Source organism: Aythya marila, assembly GCF_965140915.1.
Source record: "Aythya marila genome assembly, chromosome: 3".
Taxonomy (NCBI): domain Eukaryota; kingdom Metazoa; phylum Chordata; class Aves; order Anseriformes; family Anatidae; genus Aythya; species Aythya marila.
Window position 1 is genome coordinate 45,993,453 of NC_139044.1, and position 14,739 is coordinate 46,008,191.

Genomic DNA, 14,739 nt, shown 5'->3' on the forward strand with positions numbered 1-14,739 from the left:
GGCCTTTGGGGCTTGTCCTCTGTTCAGAAGGATGGGGGTAGAGTAGCAAGGATGTCATGATCAATTAAAGAAACTTGTAGTGTGAAAATGCCACTCAGCAACTTCCAGTGTTGTAACAGAAGATCCAAAGGGACCTGATGGATCTGAATGGACCACTGTGCTGGTGCGGCCTCACCTTGCATACCATGTGCTGTTTTGTATAAGAAGGGTATAAAACTACTAGTGTCCAAAGGAAGGCAATGAATATGGTGAATACAGGGCCTAGAGGGAAAGATGCCCGAGGATCAGCTGAGGTCCCTTGGCTTGCTCAACCCAGAACAGAGCAGGCTGAGAGGAGACCTCATGGTTGCCTGCAGCTCCCTCAGGAGGAGAGCAGAGGGGCAGGCGCTGAGCTCTGCTCTCTGGGGACAGCGACAGGACCCGAGGGAACGGCATGGAGCTGGGACAGGGGAGGGTCAGGCTGGGGATTAGGGAAAGGGTCTGCACCCAGAGGGTGGTCAGGCACTGGGACAGGCTCCCCAGGGCAGTGGTCACTGAGCCTGCTGGAGTTCAGGAAACATTTGGACAACATTCTCAGAAATGTGATTTGATTTTGGGGAGTTTCTATGTGGAAACAGGAGTTGGACTCAATGATCATAGAATCATATAATGGTTTGGGATCACAGAATCATAGAATGGGTGGGGAGGGAGAGGGAGAGAGAGAAGGAAGCGTTGTGGGTTCCTTACAAGTCAGGATATTCTATGATTCTAGTTCCCTACTGAAATTGCCCATAGCACAGACTTACACCCTCTTGGTGGGAAGAACTGTAGCCAGCTTTTCATCAGTACCCTGTTCTCTCCAGTTTGCTGACGTTGGTGCTTGGAGTGCGGGATACATTTTTTTAATGATGAAGGGCAGTGAGGCACTTTGGTTTTGCTTTCATCTGTTCAAAGTGGCAAGAGAACGAAGAAAATGTGTAGTTTCAGAGCTGGTGAGGGCATGTGGGGTGTGATCTCCGTCTGTGGTCACACATGGCTTAATTCTTCTAAATCTGGCTTAGCAAACTGTAGCTGAAAGCCACTGTTGTGCTAAGGTGCTTTGGCAATTTGTAGCCAACGTGTTTCTTGTCTTAATCCAACTCTGATGTGTCCTTCCTCAGCATCAGAAGTATTGTCGCTCCTTGAGTCCTCTTGGGCTGTCTCAGCACCAGAGAGGTCTGGGAAGCGCAGTGGGAGCTGCGAGAGCTTCATCATCCCCCAAAGATAGCCACTCTAGGCCAGCGGTGAGGTGTTTTAGATGAGCAGCGGAAGAAAGATAAGCATTGCACTCAATGATCCTTGTGGGTCCCCTCCACCTTGGGATGTTCTCGGATATTCTCTGGCTCTAAGATTGTGCTTGGTCGTTACGTCTGCTTTCTCTAAACTGCCAGTCCAGCACTTCCATTGGCACTGACGTTTGTGTTAAAAAGAAAAAGAAAATAATGCAGACATAGAAAAATATCTTACTTTACCAAGTAAAACAAGAAACAGGATACTGCAGGAAGTAGGTGAGACGTAGTCCATGCTGTGAAGTGCAGCCTGTTTTAACAACCAGTCGAGTGAAGTATTGCTGCATAGCAATCCAAAAGAAGCAAGGCCGCAGCAATACAGGCTTTGCTTCAGCAGCTTGATTAAAAAAAAAAAAAAAAAAAAAAAGAGAGAGAGAAAGCAACTGTGCAGTTGTAAAGTAACCAGACCTGCTTGCGGTACATCACAGAAACTTAGAAGTGCAAAAAATCAGTAATCGAGGTTGAATAATATACATCCAGAAGAGCTGATAGGCATGCGTTCAGCAAACTGCTTGACCACTTAGTCAAAATAAGCACATAAGGTGGGAATGCAAAAACAAGTGGAGAATATATGGGTATATTGTGTTGAGAAACACAGGCCTAGAAGCTGTCTGAAAATGAAATGGTATCTTTAGATAGATAAGCAACAAAAAGACCTCAGAGAATGCTTTGAAATCACTACCAGAATGTTGCAAAATGGCAGCTTGGGCCTTATGCCATAAGGCTGCAACACTTGTGGGTATGCAAACTGGGTGGCAGGCTTTTGTGCTAGACAGGGACATTTAGCAAACAACAACATTAGGACAAGGCTGTATTCATTCTCTAATAGATAGCAACAAACAGAATAGCTTCTTGATTCTTTTGTCCCCTAAATGCAGGGTGAGGTGGTTAAAGTACAAGGATTTCTGATAAGTGTTTATGTAGTTGCCTTATTCTGATGCTGTATTTCAGTTGTAGGTGTTCCTTTCTTAGTGGTATAAAATTCTGCAATAATGAAGAATTTACTCCTTCAGGCTGAAAATTGAAAGGGTAGGAAAATGCAGAGAGAATAAATGCACAGAAGCCTGTTATTTCATTTTTGTTTCCATTGAACTTTTCAAATCAATTTGCAAATAAATATCTCTACAGTTTTTTGGTGGAAGTTTTAGCCTGTTCTTCTGAAAAGCTACATGGATGTAATCATGGGAATGAGACACAACCTGCCTATAGATTTCTCTGAGACAATAACTTAGTGGCTTCTGAGATTTCTCCTGCAAGACTCTTGATACTAAACCTTTCTGAAGACCTCCTGGAATTAAAAAAAAAAAAAAAAAAAAAAAAAAAAACACAAACAAACAAACAAAAAAAGCACAAAACAAACAAACAAAAAAACTTGGAAATCCTTATCTTATCCTAAGAATCCTTATGTGTATATGGAAACACATGCAAATATGATGTGAATTTGTTCTAAACGAAATAGCAAGACATACTCTAGGGATACTTCAAAGGAGTGAAAGATGTAAACTGAAAGCTCACCAGATCTCTTCATCACCTTTTTGTAGGAATGTAGAATAATTCTAGTCAGAAGGGACTTCAGTAGGTCCCTAGTCCAATTTCATGCTCAAAGATGGGTCAGCTCTTGGATGAGACCAGCTAGCTCAGGGCTCCATCCACTGACTGCACAATCCCTCTAGGCAAGCTGTTCCCATGCTAAGATGTATTTACAGCTGTTTTGTTCAGAGGCAGACTTCTTTTTTTTTTTTTTTTTTTTTTTTTTTTTTCTGAATTATATATGTAGTTATATGTTTACACACAAAATATAAAACATGTATGTATATATCCTCATAAATACTTATAGATATTTATACATTCCAATGAAAATGTGGCAGTTAGCTCTGTGAAAACAGCAGAACAGCACAATAAGGGCAGATAGCAGAATCAGTGCTTGCTTTAGACAACTGACTGGCCATGGTGCTGGTGGAACCTGGGAACAGAATTGCTGAGGCTGCTGATGGATGTTGGATACCAGAACTCCCAACTCTAAAAACCTGTGTGTCACATAGACTTATGGAGTAACGCGATAGCTGTTACTGCAGTGGTAACCAGTGGCTTTCAAATATTTTTGCTTTTGGTCTTCTAAAAACATTCAAGTAGAGCTAGAGACCCCTTTTGTCATCAGACTTCCAGCACTTGCATTTTTGTGCCCTTTCAAATTTGTCTAGAGATCCCTGGGTTATATGCACCATAGTTAAAAGATACTGCTAGGAGTCTTCATCAATTTTTATGTATTTCTTCTCCTGGAGAGTTACTCGTTTATCTGTAAATACAGGGGGGGAAGTCGTTTTTCAGTGTTATGGCGAAATCATCCAGGGCAATACCTTAGTCCTTTTTTTTTTTTTTTTTTTTTTTGCATATGGCAAACAGAGTTTTCTGATTCTTGTCTCAAGTCTGTAACTTCCCTTTGTGCTGCTGCAGCTCTTTAGAAAGACGTTGAGAATTAAATAGCAGACACCAAATGACAGACAATCCTGCACATATGTTGATAAGGTTTTGCAAGTTTTAAGGTTGCACTAAATGAACTGAGAGGTCTTCTCCAACCTAAATGATTCCATGATGATTCTACATAGTGCAAAACTGTCTTTAGTGTGAAAACTTTATTCAGATGGAGTTTTCAGTTCTGTAAAAACACTTGGTCTTTCCAGGGCATTTTACTAATTCCAAATAGGTATTTGGAATATGGAAAATATGGTGACTTGAAAATGCTGATGAAAATGTGCCCCATTTCCTGTTGGCTTGTTTATCTCCTCGGTACCTTCTTTTGACAAAATGCTGTATGAAAGAATTCAAATATTTCATTAAATTAAAAACTAAAAGGAATCGGTCATAAGTTCTAAATACTGTGTGTGTTAAAATAAATAATTGTAAAACATTTCAATCTTTCATTTTCTGGTAGCAGAAATTGTTGCAGCAAGAGCACAAAATGCTGCCGAATGATTTATAAATTTTACCAGGATGTGCACAGAAGTAGCACAAGCTTAGTAGAAGAAGCCAGGGATACACTGATACGAGTTAACACTCATGTATTTGTATTTTCTTCTACTTCTAAATTTTTCTTTGGCTTCCCCAGTCTTTTTCACTTAATGGTTTCAATGTTTTCTTTCTCTCAGATGCTTAGTTTTTTTTTTGTTTGTTTGTTTTTTTGGGGGGGTGCAGGGGGACAGAGGAAGAGGGGGGCTGGAAAGGAAGCTAGAATAGGAAACAAATGCTTGAAAAAAACTGATTAATAGTGGATGTTAGGAAAGGAAGATTAGGATGATGTGGAATTCTTTAGGAGTATTCTTCCTTAGTGATTATGAAAATCAGACGGCATAATCCTAAGACTGGAAATATGTCTAAAGGTAGGAAACAGTTGTAGTTCTGCATCAGTGCTTGTAGTGCCCTCCTCCACTCTCCTTGCTCAGTAGAAGACACTGACTTGAATAAGATTAATTTATGCATTTATGCTTTCTTCTGAGTTTTACACCCTGACTGCTTGGGTATTGATAACAAAAAATATTTTTCATCTTTAAAGATCTGGTATCACTGATTTAAACTCGAAGTTAAAAGTCAAATTTATACTAAGTTGTGATCAACCGTTTCCTGAAATTTAGGTCTGAAACAAAAACTCAAAAACTAAAAGTTATTAGAATCTGAGAATAAGACACAATGTAATATATAATATAAATATAGTTATAATATAATGTTCAATATTGAGGGCAGAATTCTTTAACATGGATCTAGGCTTAGATCCTTTTCCTATTTAATTAGCAAATGCTTTTGTAAACTGTCTCATCCTCTTGCACTGTGAGAAAGTAAGGGTAAATTTTACAAAAGTTTATTCAACCATTTCTAAGCCTCCACCCAGGAACTATGGTTTCCAGAGCTGTCTTTTGTAAGCATCAAAATATAAAACAAGCAACAGATTCTTCAGAAATTCATTTTATAGTGTAATCTTCAGTGTCCTAAACAGATCTGAACCTGTGTGGACTTGTAGCTTGCCAGGTTATTGAATGTTGAATGTCTCTGAAGCTGCTCGATTATTATTACTTATTGCTTAATACTTATTATAACTTGTAACAACAGTCTGATTGCATACCCCTGGTAGGGAATTACAGTCTCTCTCTAAAGGAAGGTTAGTTTCTCAATTGATTTGTGTAGAGTGTCCTGTCTGCAAAACAACCAAACTGAGTCCAACAATTTTCTCAGTCTGGCTCGGTCACTCCTTGATTAATTTTTTCTTTAGAATTAGAAGAAAACTTTCAAGAATATTTATTAACTGTATAATATAGTTACATTTTGGATTCAAAAATCTTAATGTTTTAATCATACGTGTATGGAAAATTTGAAGTGACTTGGGAAACTTGTCACTAAATTTCCCGAAACAGTAGATTTCTCTGAAATCTGAACATTTCATCTGGGAAATGAAAAAATATGAATGTATATGGCAGTGCATTGCAAAAGAGCAGAAGGCAGGCAGGAAATTAAAAAAAGCTGGTGGGGTCATTTATAAAAATCTAAACCATCTTGACTTGATTTTGAGACTGAAGCAGATGTATGTTCAGAATATGTATAGTGATCTGGAAAAGGAGCTGCAAGTTTTTCCTTTGGGGCACTGAGAACATCAGTGAGTTGCTTAATAATGTAGAAATGCCTGAAATAATTTCTCTTATTGTCTTTTATTTTTATTTTTCCTATTTTCCTTCTTACCTCAGAACCACTAAGTTTTGTTTTTTCCATTTTTACTAGAGGCCCACTTGGAGGGTATGGGCAGTAGAAAGCCACTTGGAAGGGCTTAACTGAAGGGGCTGCATTGTTGAAGAAAGTTATATTCAAGTTTGTCAGGGGCAGAAAGAAACTGATTAAAGTACTTCTCTGTGTTTCTAAGGTACAAGTTTTATGTAATCTCATCATTAAAAGAGTTCTTGACAGAAATTGAGAGAACTAATGCATGTTAGTATTTTTATTCCGTCTCATTTCTTTAGCATCAAATAGTTCAGTTGAACTTCTTTCTTTCTTTATTTATTTTTTTCCTGTTAACAAAGGTGAAAAAATGGATAACTCAGAATTGCACTACATTTTCCAGATATGTTTCAAAGAATGACTTCTGGAGATGTGGTATCATCTCATCATAGCTTGTATGCTCTACTCAGATTTCATTGTATAATTGTCATCAGTAGAGGGTTTGGGGGCAGCATAAAGAAAATATTAGTCTTGGTTAGGTAAATATTTATTTTTCTTTCATTTGTTATATTTATATAACAAATGCTATATATGCATTTCTGGCATAAAATGATTATGTAACAGAATCTTCTGCAAATAGTAGGCATAGCCGAATATCACAGAATATCTCAATGTTATTATTAAATCAACAAACAGTTAATTTAATAGTATGCTAAAAATAATCATATAATATGCTTGGTCTTAAGGAAGTACAAATTCAGGAGTTTGAAATGCAAAATTATTATAATCTTTATTTTCATTTTGTAAGCCATGAAGTTTTCTGGTGATTTTAGAATATTTATAGTATCTATTATAGTCCAAAAATATGTTTTCCAGGTGGTTCTGTCTGAATAGTGTTCACAGAATACAGTATTTAGCCTATGTGGATTTCTGTCTCCAAAAATTATGTGTGAGCTACATCTGATGTTTGCAAACATCGTCTTACAGAACAGCTCCAGACTAGACCTCTTAGTGATTTGAGATACTCAACGTTACAGATATGGGTATGAGTTGCTATTATCTTTCTGCTTTCCTGTAGTTCAGTGCATAAAACAGAAGAAAAACAAAACAAAACACCTTTGATTCACTGCTCACCTTCAGCAAAAATCTACTAATTGTGTCCTTTTTCTGTTGTATAATTATGTAATTAGTTGATGATATTCTCAATACATAGAACAGTAAAAATATGCTTTTTACAAGATTGCTAGAAGTAGAAATTTATTTTCTGCTAGTGAATGTTGGTTCTCATTTTGAGTATGAATGTATGTATGCACAGATAAAATGTCCTTTTGCACATAATTTTTGCACAGCCATTTTCTGGACTGTAGAACAATAAAAGCTATACAAAATACTTGGTTAAATGAGATTAAGTAGATGAGGCTGACAGAAGTTAGCAAAGATCATTTATATCTAACATCAGAGTTGAATGCATGGAATTTCAAAACTTTACAGAATCCAAATACTTTTAGTTAGGTTACAACAATATATCAATAGGAGTAGACTTTAAACGTTTTAAATATTTAAGGACTTTATATATGTATTCAAGTTGGTACAGTACAGGAAAATCTATTAAAAATATTTTAAAATTTTATACTTTCATTTGTGAATGAAATCTGCTGTCTTAATTTCATTTCTAAATATCTAGACTTACAGATCTAAGGAATAAAAATCTTCTTGCCTTGAGTTTCTAATCATTGTCAATCTGAGTTAGTTATTCCAACTTTGTCTATTTCCAGATGTTTTTGCTATCCTCTTCCCCTTCCATCACTACTACTGACAGCTTAGATATTGTGAATGTCAACCATATCTAGACCATAAAAAGGGAATTATCTTCTTTGTGGGCAGGTTTTATCATTATTGCTGGCATCTGGTGGAAGCATTAGATTACATTGCTTACAGTTAACAACCAGTGCATATTTCTTTATCTTTTTTTGTCCTTTAGTCTGTGTTAGTTGTCTCTGTCTTTTATTACTAATTTAAATACTCTGAAATCTTTCAGAAAGCTTTATAGAAGATGGGGTAATTAGTCTTATCCTTTGAAATGCTTTCTGTGTGGACAGCAGAGTAAGGAAAACTAAGTAGAAGATCTCAGACTGCGGAAACAGGTTCATATGATGAGTAGCTTTATGGATATTTTGGAAACTGGGTGCAATTTCTCTTGAAACGTGCTTTGTTTAGCACCTGTCAATCTGCTTTGTAATGGTATTCATTGACAGCTCTATAGAGCATTCTGTGAAAGCTGTTTTACCCTGCAGAAATTTAATCAGTTAGAAATTTGTTACCAAATTGAGGGAGGAGTGCTCCCCCTCCCCCTTCTAATGAATGTGGCAGATGATATCCCTTATATGAAGAGATCCCTGAAATGATATCCCTTGTGAAGAAATCCTAACCCCGTTATTTGATGAACATACAGTCTTCATCAGTGTCAGAGTAAGATGGTGCTGAAGACTCGCCTCAGGTTACCTCTGTACTGCTAATACAGTGTCTCAGGGCTAGTTCTCTGGCCATGAGACCAGGTGGCACAGACCACCATGTCCGTGTTACATAGCCCCAGGGCCTGCATCTGACGTGAGCCCATGCTGTGCACCACTGGTCCCAGGACGTCAGAATTAGTGTCTGAGAGGTGGTTTGAGGGAGGGTCAGCTTTCAGGTGACTTTAGGCCCTTTGGTCCACATTGCAGCCTGATGGTTTTATAGCAGGAAGATGAAGTAGAGCTCTGCGTACCCTGGGCTGTGGCACGAGGAGATGCTGGGTGGGGAAAAACCTGCTAGGTAGTGTTGGAGGGCCCTGTGGGGCAGGGGAAGCCAGGCAGGGTGCAGTCTTGTCTATACTCCCACTGGGAATTGCCCCGGTGTCCAGGCACTGTGCTAGCTGACATAGGCCAAAACCCTTCCAAGGAGCATGCCAACCATTAAAACCGCATGGGGGATTTGTGATCCCATGCTCTAGCTCGCTCCCTGGCCTTGGCTCGTTTGTCAGTATAGATAGATCTAAGTGTAAGATCCTCATCAACCTTTCCACAGGGTCTTTGCAAATAGTCTCTTCTTTTTAGTGCCTTTTTCAGCTTTGATTCTGAGAATTCAGAATATTGATCTTCTTATTCCCAAAGACATTCTGGAATTTTCTGAATTCCTGGCACTGTAGAGGTATGTTTATTTCCTTTGTTTTTATTGTTTTTTTTTTTTTGTTTGTTTTTGTTTTTTTAAATCCATTCTTTCTCATATACATTTTTTTTTAACTTGGATTAATATAGAAGCTTTTATTTTAAATGCCATTGTTGCACCTCTCATGTACGAAAGGTTCCATATCTTCCTCTTCCCACCCTGCTAAGTGCAAATTTAATCTTTTCAGACTGTCTGCCCAGTGGCATGGGCAGAAAGATGTCAGCTTTCACACATAGAGTGAGAGGGGGTTGTGTGCTGCAGCTGGGGCTGCGTTTCCCTGGCTGCTCACACCGTGCTGTGGCTTCAGAGCCATACCATCACCCTGTGGGGACAGGTGGACACTGGGTGACCACTGGTTTGGGGTCACATACCAGCAGAGGCTGCAAAGATGCAACACAGCCTCAGGCAAGCTCCTGTGCTCCAAGGAGTCTGGCGGATGGCGCTTTTCCCAATTAGCTGATTGTGACATTAATAAAAGGCGTAGTGTTTGGAAGGAGAATTGGTCGCTGTCAGATGTGTGTAAAGGGATGAGCCTTTATTTCCTTCTGTGATGCAAGGGTTCTCTGAATCTCCATAGAGCCCATATGGATCAAGATAGCTTACTCACTGGCTGGGCAGCCCCACTAAGTCAAGACAAGACACACTGTAAACAATTCCACCTCTATCACGTTGCATTTCAAAAGCTCCTTGGAGAGGCACAAATGAAGGAAGGATATCTTGGATGCTTTCTAGAATTGCAATTCTTCCTTTCTTACTACTTTTTCTAGAAAGTGGTGAATTCTTTGTATGTTTTCTGATTTAGAGCACAGGTGGTGATTATCAGGCCATTAGGCTGGACAGTTTAATGAAAAAATTCTCTCTCCCCATATGTTTTTCCAAGAAGGAAAAAAACAAGAAAACAAACACACAAAAACCACTAAGAATGAAATACTTGCAGTAATTACTTGCTTATTCAGATTGAATTGTAACTATTGATACTGTGATATCAAAGCACCTCTGAAGGTTGCTTTGCCCAAGCCCCACTCAACAAGGCCTAAATCTGAAGTTACATAGAAAGTACTGCTCGACTTACTTACAAAATAATGCACTATTAAGTTACTGACTTCTAAATAATTACAACTTTTTCTACTAGTGGAGTTCTGGTGCACCTGGAGGTTCTTCAGTGCTTTTTTGTCATTTGATCATCTTTGTAAATTGGGGGAATTATAGTGCTGAAAATAGTATCAAAGCTGTAGATTAATTAGTGGAAAGAAAGGTTATAGCCATAGGGCTCAAGAGTAGTGTTCTATTAAATAAACAAAAAGAAATGTGCAATTTTAGACACTTGTAATATGATTAATGCAGCATATTACTTGCCTACAGGATAAACATCCACAGAATGTAAAAAAAAAAGTAAATGCACAATATCAAAACTTTGAAAATGAAGTGACTTCATTTGAAATAGATATCTATTATAGAAAATTTTCTGAAAGGTTGACATGTAGAAATAATATCATTTTTAAAGTCTAAAAATATATTGCTCTTTGTTAGGAAAGAGAATATTTCATTCTCTTTTAAATGTCTCTTTTTCTTTACCAGACCTGCAGTAAATGTGATAGGGGTAAAGTGTATTCCTCCCACAAACCCGTCAGTTAAAGTCCCTATTATTTTCATGGTATTGGCCACAGTGGAGGTGCAGGGCAGTTACCACAATGAGAGTTGCTTGGGCTTTGCCATGTTGTCATGTGCAGAAGGTTGGGGCTGAGTCTGAGCATCTGGATGGAGTGTCATCCTCCTTGGCCTGTGGGCTGGGTGACAACAGGTTGCAGGCTCTGGCCAGCAACTTTGGGGTCCTACTTATGGGAGCGTTAATAGGACTTCCGTAACCAGCTCGCTTGTTTGCATACAGTGGTCCTGCAATGATCTCTTCAGTGCTTCTAAGAGAGCCTGGAAAAGGAAAGCTGGTTTTGGAATTTGTGTCTTCAACAGCTCTTCCTGAACTTCTCTTTTGATCTTAGGAAGGAGGAGGAGGTAGGCAAAAGCAATGGGAAAACAGGCCAAATTCCTTTTTTTTTTCATCTACAGTGTTCGGCTGGAACAGAAGTTGTCATTACTACATGTTTTTTTTTTGTTTGTTATTGTTTTTTTTTTTTTTTGGTGGTGTTTTTTTTTTTTTTCTAGCAGTGAGGAAGAACAGACAGTTTATGTTAGTGGACTGCGGAGGAGTAGAAGAATAGAATAAAAGGTGAGGTTTTTATATATACAGACGTATACTTGTAAACATAAATTACTAGCAAAAGGGAAAAGGCTTAGACTTGAAAGCCAAATGCAGCATCTCAGCCACCAAAATTCACCTGTGGTCTCAGTAAATCCCATAATCCTGTTTGTCTTGAAGCCCCATCCGTAACATATGACAAGTATTTCCTGCCTCACAGGAACATGATGTGGGGAAGGCTCATTCATGTGGCAGATACAAGTGTTGATATTGCATGGATGAGGATGACACAAATCCATGTAGAAAGAGTCCCATTGCTTTCAAGAGTGCTAGCTCTATATTCTAAATCTTTGTGAGGAAGCAAGACTGCTTGAATGAGGTGCCCCACTGCAAATAGAAAAACATGTACTGGATGATGGAAGAAGACTAAAGAGAACTAATTTAAACTTGTGATCTTGTTAGGCTTTTTGGTAGGTGGTTTTCCTTAAAGTATTGCAAGCACACTCTTCCCTTCTCTTTGCAACTCCAAAATAGCGGCATAGTGACATGACAGAAGAAAAAAATGTCTTCCTGCATCACGGCTTCTACAGTTACAGCATTGCAGATTTCATGGCCTGTAATTTCTGAAATGTGTTGCAGAATCTTTGGTGTTTTTTTTTTTTTTTTTTTTTTTTTTTTTTTTTTTTTTTTCCTTTTAAATCCCAGGAATCTGTTGTCCATCTCTTGGGAAATTTTTTGTTTTGCAAAGCTCAGCATAAGCTTGAGCCCTCTGCGTCTTTCTGAAAGCAAGATTTTCCTTTCAGTGAATGCTAGAGCTGTGTGCTATTCTGTACTGCCATGGGTGGGAGCTGGCTGTTTGGCTGGTAATAAGATACTCATGTAAGGGTACGCTCCTACTGGTGCAAGGGCGGTAGAAAAAAGGTCAGTGGTCTCCGTCACTACTCCAGAAGGTCAGCTTTATTTACAGGAACAGCAGCAGGCTTCTTCAGCTGACTTATGTTAACCACCTTTTTCAATCCTTTCCTGAGTGAATAGGACTATTTAAAACTTCAATGGAAATCTGCATTCAAAGAAGACAACGAACTTTTTATTGCATAACTTAAAGATATCACTGATCTTTCTCCCTCCCCCACACCGACAGAGCTGTCAAATTGAAAACATTTGCAATGTGGAGCACAAGCCTACTCCTTTCAAACCTCGTCAAAATTAACTTGAGAATACTTTTAGAGGGAGAGAAATGCTGCAGAGAAACAGCTGCAGCATGCTTGTTCCTGCTTTCTTTTGGGGGACCCATGAAACTGTCTCAGTTTAGATCTCTGAAAGGTGGTAATTAGTTAAAAGTAAAAGTGAGCACAGCTGGTTGTGAAACAACTCTTGGTTGGGCTGGTTTATGTGGTCAATTGAGAGAGATAAGCAGGTTTGCAAGAGAGGTTTGTTTACTTCTGGTATGTAGTCCTGGAGTCCTCATAGCATGTGTGTCCTCAGAGAGGAGCCAAGTCAGAACAAAAGTTTCAGCCGTGATAACAGAACCGTTGACCAATGTCCAGCTGCATTGGTCAACAGGTTACATATTCATGATTCAACTCCCCCCCAACAAGTTCCTAACAAGCTCTCAAGTAAGGGTTCAGAGGAACCTCAGGGACCGAGGAAAGGAATGAGACGTGTTAATCTAAATTAAACTATGAAAGAGAGAATATTCTGGACTCATTGCATCTCAGTTTAGGCACCAGCCCATGGTATAACTCCTCCAGGGACAGTCTTTTGCTCTAAACTACCTTATACGGCATTTTCCTTTCACACATACAGCACGCATAGCCTAGTAAGAACCTCCATTCCTAAATTAAGTGGTTCTGTGCATGCAGCAGCAGTGTTTCTCTTTAAGCAGAGAGGTTTAGTTGCCCAACATTGGGTGGGATGAGCCTTGGCTGAAAAGTCTGGGAATGCTCCTTGTCCTCTCCTCTTCCAAAAAGATCTCCAGCTGAGAGATGTCCCCCATCTCGCTTGTTCATGAGCTAGCAACAGCACAGTGGATGGTGTCTGCAGTTTCTATCACTGTCTTGTGATGATTTTCTGTAGATTGTCTGATCGGTAATGATTGTGAGCGGTACAGCCAACTATGTTCAGGAGCAACTCAAAGGTAGAGGCAAAAGATTTTACTTTTCAAAGTACACCCTTGTTCATCTGTACTACATATGGTTTAAGTGCAAACTTGGCTCTTTTAAGCTCACAACAGTTTGATTTGGGCTTAGGAGAGGATGGCATCATGCATTTTCTAGCAATAGGCATTTGTCACAAAAGATCCCTCTTCTGTGAATTAGGCTACGACATCTCTGAGAAATTATCTTCACTTTAGTATATGTAATGCTTCTAGGACCTTTTTCTTAGTAGTAACTGCAGGATTAACATTTAAGAATTTAAGACATATTCACATGGCTGGTAGCTTCATGAAAAAGTCCCGCTCTGCCAAAAACTGGGTGTATAGCACAGCTATTCTGTAATTTTCAAAGCCTCGCTTTGGTGAGTGGAGACTTGCCCAAAACACATTACTAACTATATGTTGAGAGGGGGGAACAGTTCCAATTTCTCGTTTACACTTTTCTCTTTCTCCCATTATTCTACATCTGTCCAGACTAGTGGGGAACCATTGGCAGGGCCGTAGGGGGTGGGAGTCCTGCATGAAAAGTTAGGCAGCCAATAGGACAATCATTCATTTCATTACAGGTTGCATTTTCAAGGACACTGTCTACAGCTCAGCAGTGACCTGGAACAAATTCTCCAGCATGAGGGGAAAAGAATGCTGCCCGAATGCCTTCCTAATGAGAGCAAAACAGAGGGAACCTGAGATAAATTCAGAACCTGAACTACAAAGCAGGAGAACCAACGGGGAAAGTGAAGCAACGGGAACTTGGCGAAAGGTGGCAGAAACCCTCCCCCAGTGCATTTGCTACACAAAGCTGTTGAAATATTGCTCCCTTTCTGGTGGTAATGCAGCAGCCTTTTTAATGATGGTTGCTGCAGATAATGTGGCAGCTGTAATGGAATATAACCCAGGCAGTGAACCAGAGAGAGCTCCAGACTTGCTGGAGACTAGGAGAGAAAGGATAAGCACCAGAAATGACTGTGAGGGTAAGTGGCCAGCTGAAAAGAGCTGAAGGACATCCACTAATGAGACAGGTAGAAATTCATAACGCAAAATGGAAGTAAATAATGGACCCCAAAACATTCTAAGAAATCATTCCTAATGAAACTTACCAGGCCCCCAGGAAGTTTTGTGAATCAGAGTGTTCAGTGTCAATTAATTTAAGGAAAAATGTAATATGTTATGACACAGAAGCC

The 14,739-nt window shown here is 39.2% G+C and overlaps 1 long non-coding RNA gene across 1 annotated transcript in view; it reads left to right on the forward strand.

The window, feature by feature from the left end:
- LOC309876265 overlaps positions 1-14,312 on the forward strand; it is a 94,376-nt gene extending 80,064 nt beyond the window's left edge. The window contains exon 3 of the long non-coding RNA XR_014317139.1: positions 14,125-14,312. This is a non-coding gene — a long non-coding RNA (uncharacterized lncRNA). The remainder of the gene's footprint in view (positions 1-14,124) is intronic.
- Positions 14,313-14,739: the final 427 nt, after the last annotated feature.